This window comes from Anolis sagrei, chromosome 4 (assembly GCF_037176765.1).
Source record: "Anolis sagrei isolate rAnoSag1 chromosome 4, rAnoSag1.mat, whole genome shotgun sequence".
NCBI lineage: Eukaryota > Metazoa > Chordata > Lepidosauria > Squamata > Dactyloidae > Anolis > Anolis sagrei.
The window spans coordinates 199,002,078-199,010,931 of record NC_090024.1 but is presented as its reverse complement, the minus strand read 5'-3'; the positions used below and the strand labels follow the sequence as shown (position 1 = coordinate 199,010,931).

Here is an 8,854-nt window from a genome sequence, read left to right as displayed (position 1 = left end):
CCCTTCCAAGGAAGGTTAGGCTGGCTCACTGCTTCTCTTTCAATTTTCAGGAGAAGATATTTCTGTTTTTACAGGCTTAGGGAGAGAGTTTTTAAAAGAGTGTTTTTGTTTCTATTTTTTGGTCTTTTTTAATGGCTATATTTTAAATGGTTCTAACTTTATGGATAGCCTAATTACATTTTAACAATAAACTTTTGTATGTTTTAAACCTAATTACATTTTAATTTGTTTTGGCTTTAACTTCTGTTAAGTGTCTTGAATCTCAGTTTTGGAGAAAAGGTGACAATCAATAATGGACAATGAAAGCAACAGCAATTTTGGTGGCAATGGATAAGTCATGTCACACACACCTCTCTCTGTTTTGCACTACTTGCCCTGCCTGCCTTCTGTTCCTGAATCACAGTAACTAGACCAGAGTTTTCCAAAATGCATTGTTAAAAGGATATCTGTCATGACAGTCTCAACAAATTATAGAGCTGAAGCATTCAAAAGGGATAAACTTATACGCCTATCAAGAATCAACCACAGAGTGAACTAACTTCACAATTGCTTCCTGAACATCTAGATTATGGTATCAGAGGGAAAAAAGAGAAGAAGGAAAGGAATCACTAGCTGAAGCTGCATCTGCTCTAGCATGGCTCAATGCTGTGGATACATGGGAATTGTAGTTTTACAAGGTCTTTAGCCTTCCCTGGCAAAGATTGCTGGTGTCTCATCAATACCCATGATCCATTGCATTGAGCCATGGTGGTTAAAGTAGTGCAGAGCCAGCTTTATTCATTTGTTAGTCTTCTGACATTGGATTGGCTCTTGTCCTGGATTTGCTCTAGACCTGGCTAGATCCACTCAATCAATTGTTGAATAATGAGTCCAATCCAATTAATTCCGGCTCTACTCACCTAAAAATAGGTACCAGAATCCTATATTGGCTACTTAGTTATATCTGCACAACTGAAATAGCATCTCTTGTTCCAATCCCCTCCTCCAGTCCATGTACCTCTGGATCACGTAAAGGAGGTCAGTTCTGATGTGACAAGACAGGGTTCTTACTTCTGATTGTTACAGTCTTGCTTGCTCAAAGATGTGGTAAAAGTGCCATCTTTGCTGTCTGATCAGAGGCTGAATAGTAAAGGTAAAGGTTTTCCCCTGTCATTAAATCCAGTCATGTCCGACTCTGGGGTTGGTGCTCAACTGCATTCCTAAACTGAAGAGCCAGTGTTGTCCGTAGACACCTCCAAAGTCATGTGATCGCCATGACTGCATGGAGTGCCATTATCTTCCCACTGGAGTGCTACCTATTGATCTACTCAAATTTGCATGTTTTCAAATTGCTCGATTGGCAGAAGCTGGGGCTAACAGTGGGAGCTCACGCTGCTCCTCGGATTAAAACCTGCAACCTTTCAGTTAGCAAGTTCAGCAGCTCAGCTTCACTACTGGGGGCTCCTCAGAGGCTGAATAGACTTCCTTTTTTCAGCCCAGTGACTGTCTTTGAGGTTTCCAATAAGACTACAAAGTCTCATTGAATACAGACCAGTTATGTGTACTGTATGTTACAAATCCATAACTTCAATACTAGCTAAGATTTAGGACATTGTGGTAGTACACGGAAAATAGGACAATTCCCTGGGTAGGATGATGATCTGAGATGCAGAGAATCCGAGATGCAGAACATCTGTATAGAATGGTGAATCCTCTAGAATGGAACATCAATTATCAAAGTTTTGAGCCATTATATTATTTTTACATTCTTCAAACTAACTTTCCATGCTGTGTATTACAGTTCTCCAGATAGGAGTGAATGGCCAAATATTTGATACATCACATGCACACTTATTTTGTAAAATATTTACAAATGTGTTTTTCTGTGAAAAAGATCATCCGAAACCCAATACGTGGATATGGAGTTAGGGGTTTATCTCAACTTATTATGCAAGTATTAAAGTGTACACTCGGCATGTGATCTGAAATTTTCAACTCAACAAATAAACATAACTCTTGAGCTATTCTTAAAAACATTGCCTGTGAAACTGAATGCATAGCAGAAAACATTTTTAGACCTACACCGTTGTAGCACACACATACAATGTTAATTGCCCAATACACATTGTGATATGAATTTTAGAGAGATAATAAAGCTGTTCAGCTGAGAAATTTAAATACTTCTTCCTAAATGCACATCCATGCTGTCCATGTTGGTCCATGAGGTCACGAAGAGTCGGAAACGACTGAACAAAATGCACTTCCCAGGGTTTCCAGAGCAAAGCACGAATTTGAATTCTGGTCTCCCAGAATCTGGCACTTAAACCATGACACATGGGCTCACCTTGCAAATGTATTACAGGACACAAAACTTAGATGATGGCATAAAGGTCATGCTTACCAAATTTCCACATGATACCAAATTAGGAGAGGTAACTAATACCCTAGAGAACAGAATCAAGATTCAAAATGACCTTAACAGATTTGGAAAAATGGGCCAAAACTAAAACTGAATTTCAACGGAAGTGTAAGAAACTGCACTTACGTAATAAATAAGCCATCAAATAAATCAAATGTAGAGATGTAGGATGGGTGATACCTGACTTGAAAATGGTAAATGTGAAAGGGACCTAGAAGTCTTAGTAGACCACATGAGTCAGCAGTATGATGTGGCAGCTTTAAAAAGCCAATGGGATTCTAAGCTGCATCAATAGAAACACACAGTGTGCACATCAAGGTAAGTAATAGTAGCGGTAGTAATAGTAATAAAAAAATACTTTATTTGTATACCACCCTATCTCCCCGTAGGGGCTCAGGGCTGTTTCCAACATAAAAGGCTAAACATTCAATTGCCAAGAAGAAAATCATACAAACAGATTGAAATAAAGCATTATAAAACACATAAATCATACTAGAACACAACAATAAAAATTTAAACCAATTGCAATAATAACTCCATCAGACAAGATTCAATACAACCCATGGCTAGGGCTACAAAATGGGCATGGTCAATTAAAAAGGGCTAGGCAAGGGATAGTGCAAAGAGTGTATCACAGTGTTATTGCAGGTTTTTCGGGCTATATGGCCATATTCTAGAAGCATTCTCTCCTTACCTTTTTCCGGCATCTATGGCAGGCATCCTCAGAGGTTGTGAGGTCCTCACAACCTCTGAGGATGGCTGACATAGATGCAGGCAAAACATCAGTCGAGAAAGCTTCTAGAACATGACCATATAGCCCGAAAAACCTACAACAATCCAGTGATTCCGATCATGAAAGCCTTCAACAATGCATCATAGTATCACTCTACTCTGCTTTGTTCAGACTACACATCTGAAATACTGTGCTTAGTTCTGGGCCCCATTGTTCAGATGTTGTTGACCTCAATATAATAATTCAAAGTACTTGAAAGATTTGTCATCGCCTTTCCCACCTACTTTCCTGTGTAATGGAGAGTCACTCTGGTTTGTTCTTCTAGCTTGCCATCAGCTGGCCAATTTTGTAATTGCATGCCGAGCAGAGCCAGCTCAAAACATTTTGGACAACATTCAGGCAGCGATTATGCTGCCATGTTCCCCAAATATGTGTTTTTAACAGGTAGTTTAATCTTAAGATAGTGTTGATGATCCCTTTGAAGCTTATGTCAGTGAGCATTTTAAAATTCATATGGACAGAAAGTTGAGTTATCTTATAACGTGTTAGCATACAAAGGGATCTTATAGCACCTTAAAGACAAACCAAGACAACAAATGGTATCACAAAGTTTTTGTAGACTGGATCTATGTCCTCGGATGTGTGAAGAGAAGTGCCTACGAGCAGACCTTATGCTACCAACCTCATTCGCTCAGTCTCTAAGGTATTACTAGATCCCATTGCATACTGATATACCAGACTAACACAGCTATATGCCTTTGAATTCAATCCCCCTGTAAATTGTTGTTGTGGCTGCAGCTCCACTGAAGCCAATAAGCTGTATCTAAGCTTCTCTTAAGTGTCTTCCAGTTTCCAAAATTACCCTGATCAGAAATCGGATCAAAGCAATCCAATCTCAATTAGGCAGTAGGACTGGAAAATTGCTTACTGGAAGTTTCTAACTTAGGCAAACAGTACAAAGCAGTTAAATTGGAAAAGGCAGTTTTACTGAGCTGAACAATAAGAAGAAACAATAAACTGTAGAGTCCCTTTAATTCTCTTTTTATTTCATTCCAGTTACAGATGTCTGATACTCCAAATATGTGTTTCTGAAAAATTATTTAAATTGAACTATTTAAACTTGCAATCTGTGTCCACATTCCCTTGGTCATTTTGCCCGCATCTTGTCATGGGATGTCCAATCCATATTTCCAAAAGCTTGATTGCAGTTTTAAGGGACTGAAGGAAAGACTCACGTGGAAAATGCCCTCATTCCCACTCCTACTATAACTACACCACTAAACCATTGAAAAATTAAACCCTTATTTACTTGAAGGGCTGATCTTTGGAAAAGAACTTCTTCTTCTTCTTCTTCTTCTTCTTCTTCTTCTTCTTCTTCTTATTATTATTATTATTATTATTATTTATATCCCACCTTATTCTCATGGGGACTCAAGGTAGCTAACAATACTACACTTTGGCCTTAGTTCAAAAAGTGAAATACATTATTTTAAAAACCAATTACATTATACAGTGTGGATTAAGGTAAAAAAAAGAATTAAAGTATAATAAAAACACTTAAAATATCATTTAAAACTCATAATCTTTCCCCTCCCCCCAATACTGCCCTTCAACTCTTTAAAAACTATACTGCCTGCCTATGGCCTATCAGAGCTGAAACATATAGTAATATGGAAAATGATTAGCATAAGGTGCATCTACACTATCAAATTAATGCAGTTTGATACCACCTTAAAAGCCATGGCTCAATCCTATGGGTGAGACAACAGCACTTTTTGACAGAGAAGGCCAAAAGTAAGGACCTCATCACATTGATGAGTGGCAGTGGGGAGATTTGCCAGCCTCCATGGTGAATCCATGGGGCAGCAGGGTAATCCCATGTTCTGCTTCGCCTACAGTCATGCTTCCCCATCACATGGCATCCTCCACGTTGGCCCAGTTGTCTCCTACAGTAACACAGGAAGCCTCCGTCCTCTGGGCAAAGCATTGTAGGATGCTTGAGCCACAGTTAATTGATGGAGCCTTGCCAGAAATAAGTGTACATCATGTGATGGGTGGTACTGGGCTTTGTGGATCAACTGTGCTACAAGCATCCTAGGATGCTTGCAAAGACACAGGTGATGAACTTCATAGTGCTATTGTATTCTCAGTCATGTGTTGGTTTGGGGTAGATTGTTTACACAGAAGTAAAGATTGTTTTAGTGCAAGATGGTTATAGAAAAATATTTACAAATTATTTGTGACTATACAAGAGCCATGAAGGGTCCGTGTGGCCTAAGGCATGACCAATTGTTGGAGTAAATATTAGCTAAATTCTACAATAGCCAAATCATATACAGTCCCCAAGTTACAAACAAGATAGGTTCTGTAGGCTTGTTATTAAGCTGAATTTCTTTGTAAGTTGGAACATGTATATATACACATACTTTGTACCACATAGGGAAGAGTGGTGTTTGTTTTTGATTTTGAAAATTTTGGTTTGCTGTGGAAACAGGGATTGGTGATAAAGTTTCAGTTGAGCTTCCTTTCCTCCATGATAACTCTTTCAGGAGTGAATTTCCCCTCCAAGAAATAGATTTCTCCCACTTTCTGTTGTCTCAGCACTGTTCTTAACTATGAGTCATTTGTAAGTCTGATGTTTATAACTTGGGGACTGCCTGTGGTGATCTTATAAAGAAGGCTATATCTCAAGTATTGTAGAAACACTACTGTAACATTTGGGTGAAAGCTGCTAAAATGTTTAAAATAAAACAAGCCCAAAATCACTTTATGAATTAAATGTGTATTTTTATGGGTATATAACAGCATGATTACAATCTGAAAAAAATAGGTCAAGACCAAAAAAGAAATGAACTCAACCACTCAGAGCCATTCTACACATGCTGTAAAACTCAGAAGTAACCGGGTTTAAAGGAGTGTGTGGCTAAATTACATTGAGCCAAAGTGCAGGAGAGATCAGGTTAACAGGAAGAAAGCACATGTTAAAAAGGTGCACTTATAACCCGATTCCTGCTGAAAAAAGCACACTTTGACATGACTGTATATCCCTGCAGTCATGAAAAACACATTCTTTCTTTGACTAGACCCAAAAAGAGCAAAATGTGTGATTTTATATTATGCCAACTAAACAGGACCACCCAGAGGGAAATGACAGCATCTGCATACTTCAAGAACATATATGTATATAAAAGTAAAGGTATGTATGTATGTATGTATGTATGTACCACACAGACTTGTGCTTCTCTGTAATGTCACTGGGTTAGCTGTTGGTAGGTGAAGGGTTTGGCTGTTGGTAGGTGAAGTGGCCCTCTGGGATGTCACTGGGAAAGAAAGCTAACATTTATATGAGCTGAATGGAGGAAGAAAGAAAAAGGAGGGAAGGAAGGGAGAGAGAGAAAGGAAAGGTATGAGACGAGGGAAGAAGAGAAAGAGAAAGGATGGCACCAGGGGAGGAAGTAGCCCCTCCAACACCTGGGCAATGCCAGGTCTAGAAACTCCTACCGAACTTGTATTTTTTTTGTGTGTGTGGAGCCTCCGGTGGCACAGTGGGTTAAACCCCTGTGCCGGCAGGACTGAAGACCGACAGGTCGCAGGTTCGAATCCGGGGAGAGGCAGAAGAGCTCCCTCTATCAGCTCCAGCTCCTCATATGGGGACATGAGAGAAGCCTCCCACAAGGATGATAAAAACATCAAAAATAATCCAGGCGTCCCCTGGGCAATGTCCTTGCAGACGGCCAATTCTCTCACACCAGAAGCTACTTGCAGTTTCTCAAGTCGCTCCTGACACGACAAAAAAAACAACAACCCAACTTGGTTATTGAATTGTTATAGGAAAAGGGGATTACTAACAGATTATTTTCATACATTTTCACAGACCCTGCAGCACAACAACACATTGAAAGCAACAATGTCTATCCATGGTATGACGATGCCCTAAATTTATGCTGTGAAAGGAGATAGTAATACTTTATCAGTGCAATGTGTATGCAATTGTCACATCCTTTTCTCAACTTTTTGAAGGCACCCAGAATGCATTATTTACCCACACCTGTTATTTTAAATATTTTGGTGTCCTGCCACACTTTAGTTTTGACCATTCGGTTTTCCATATGTTGGTGATTGTATTTATGAAGCAACTCAGAGCAAATCTAATGTTGTATGAATTCTGTACATCATTTGCAGTAAAGGATCTCCCATAAAATGTCTTCTGTACCCCTTTTATGTGTAGATCACATTTCTTTGACTTTATTTCAACATTCAGAGTTCAGGGTTGTTGACACAAAAGGAATTGTAATCTCAGGATGTTCATTTCCTTGGAAGCTAAATAGCTGTTTCTTTGTTTGGATTTTCTTCTACCTACATCCCAGAGAAGAGTCTTCAGAGCAGACACATTGATTCCAGTTATATTTTCCACATCTAAAGGAATGGGGAGCAGATGATGACTGACTTGGCCTGTTTCTACACCTTATAGTTGCTATAGAAGAATAGATATTTATTTATTCATTGTCTATGAGGTGACAGGAGCACAATACCCTGCAAGTTGTCCATATGTAAACAAGCTTTGAGGATGTTTTAACTAAGTACAATATCCACGAAATAAAAAAAATGTGTTCCTTATGTTTGGGAAAGAGGTACTATCTGCCATTTCTGGAGGGCCCCCAAATTAGTCCCCCCCCCCTTGACAATAAATAAATTAAAGAGGAGAATTTGCAGATGATGTCACACTGTACCACAATCAAAGTTGGAAGCTATAGCACATCACAAAGTAGGTAACCATAAGTTCACACCTGTAAAACTAGGTAACCAGAAGTTCACACCTGTTCTGTATTATTAAAAACATTTTATTGCAATTCATTTTATGTTTCTAGATTTAAGAAAGCAAATAATTGAACACAAGACTTGAACAGTACAAAAGGTTTATAATAAAAGACCAAAGAAAATACATGTTAGTGCAACCTGACATGGAGATCTTTGATCTATTGGTCTAAAAAAACCAAAAATAGCTTGTGCATAACTCATGCATGGTAGCTGCAGAGCTTTGGAAATGTACTTTCCAAAACATTGCAATTAGGGTTGTGCATTCGGGGTAAACCCTTATCTGTTTGGTGTCCCAGCTTTTGGTGGAGATCCCAATCTGTTTTTTGGGAGCCTCCCAAAATCAGGAGGGCAGATATCTCTTTTTGCTCTGGGGTGCCAAAAGATCCATTTTCTATTGACCCATTACGGGGGAGGGGGGGCCTCCCCAGGCTCCCCTTTCCTGTGCACTTTAAGGAGGCATCTTCTCATTTGCTATTTCTTTCTACTCGAGAGGAGGTGCTTGGCTGCAGGCACTGGCAGACATGTACACTTTCTGGGTCTGCCCACCACATATGCATTCTCTTTCCAAGGCAAGGAGGCAAAGTCTGCTTCTTACTCTAGAGGAGGCGCTCGGCTGCAGGCACTGGCAGGCACGCACTTCCAGGGCCTCCATGCAGGTGCATGCTTTCTGGGCACATGCAGACTCTCTTTCCAAGACAAGGAGGCAAATTTTGGGAGGCGCTCAGCTGCAGACATGTGCACTTTCTCTCCCGGGGCTACACCACACCAGCCAGCCATGCACTCTTTCCATTCCAAGGCATTTTAAGGAGGCTTCCCACTTACAGGTAAGGAAGAGCAATGACTTCCTGGAAGAGGAGAGTAGTTTTCAGGGAATTAGGGTTTACTTTTTGTTTGCTGGGGGATTA

At 39.7% G+C, this 8,854-nt stretch overlaps 1 protein-coding gene across 1 annotated transcript in view; it reads left to right on the top strand.

Annotated features, from left to right (window-relative positions):
- Nucleotides 1–8,749: 8,749 nt before the first annotated feature.
- The window catches only part of IRF6 (interferon regulatory factor 6), a 58,864-nt gene continuing 58,759 nt past the window's right edge, over nucleotides 8,750–8,854 (top strand). The window contains exon 1 of the mRNA XM_060772825.2: nucleotides 8,750–8,773. The gene's annotated coding sequence lies outside the window, so the exon portion shown is untranslated. The remainder of the gene's footprint in view (nucleotides 8,774–8,854) is intronic.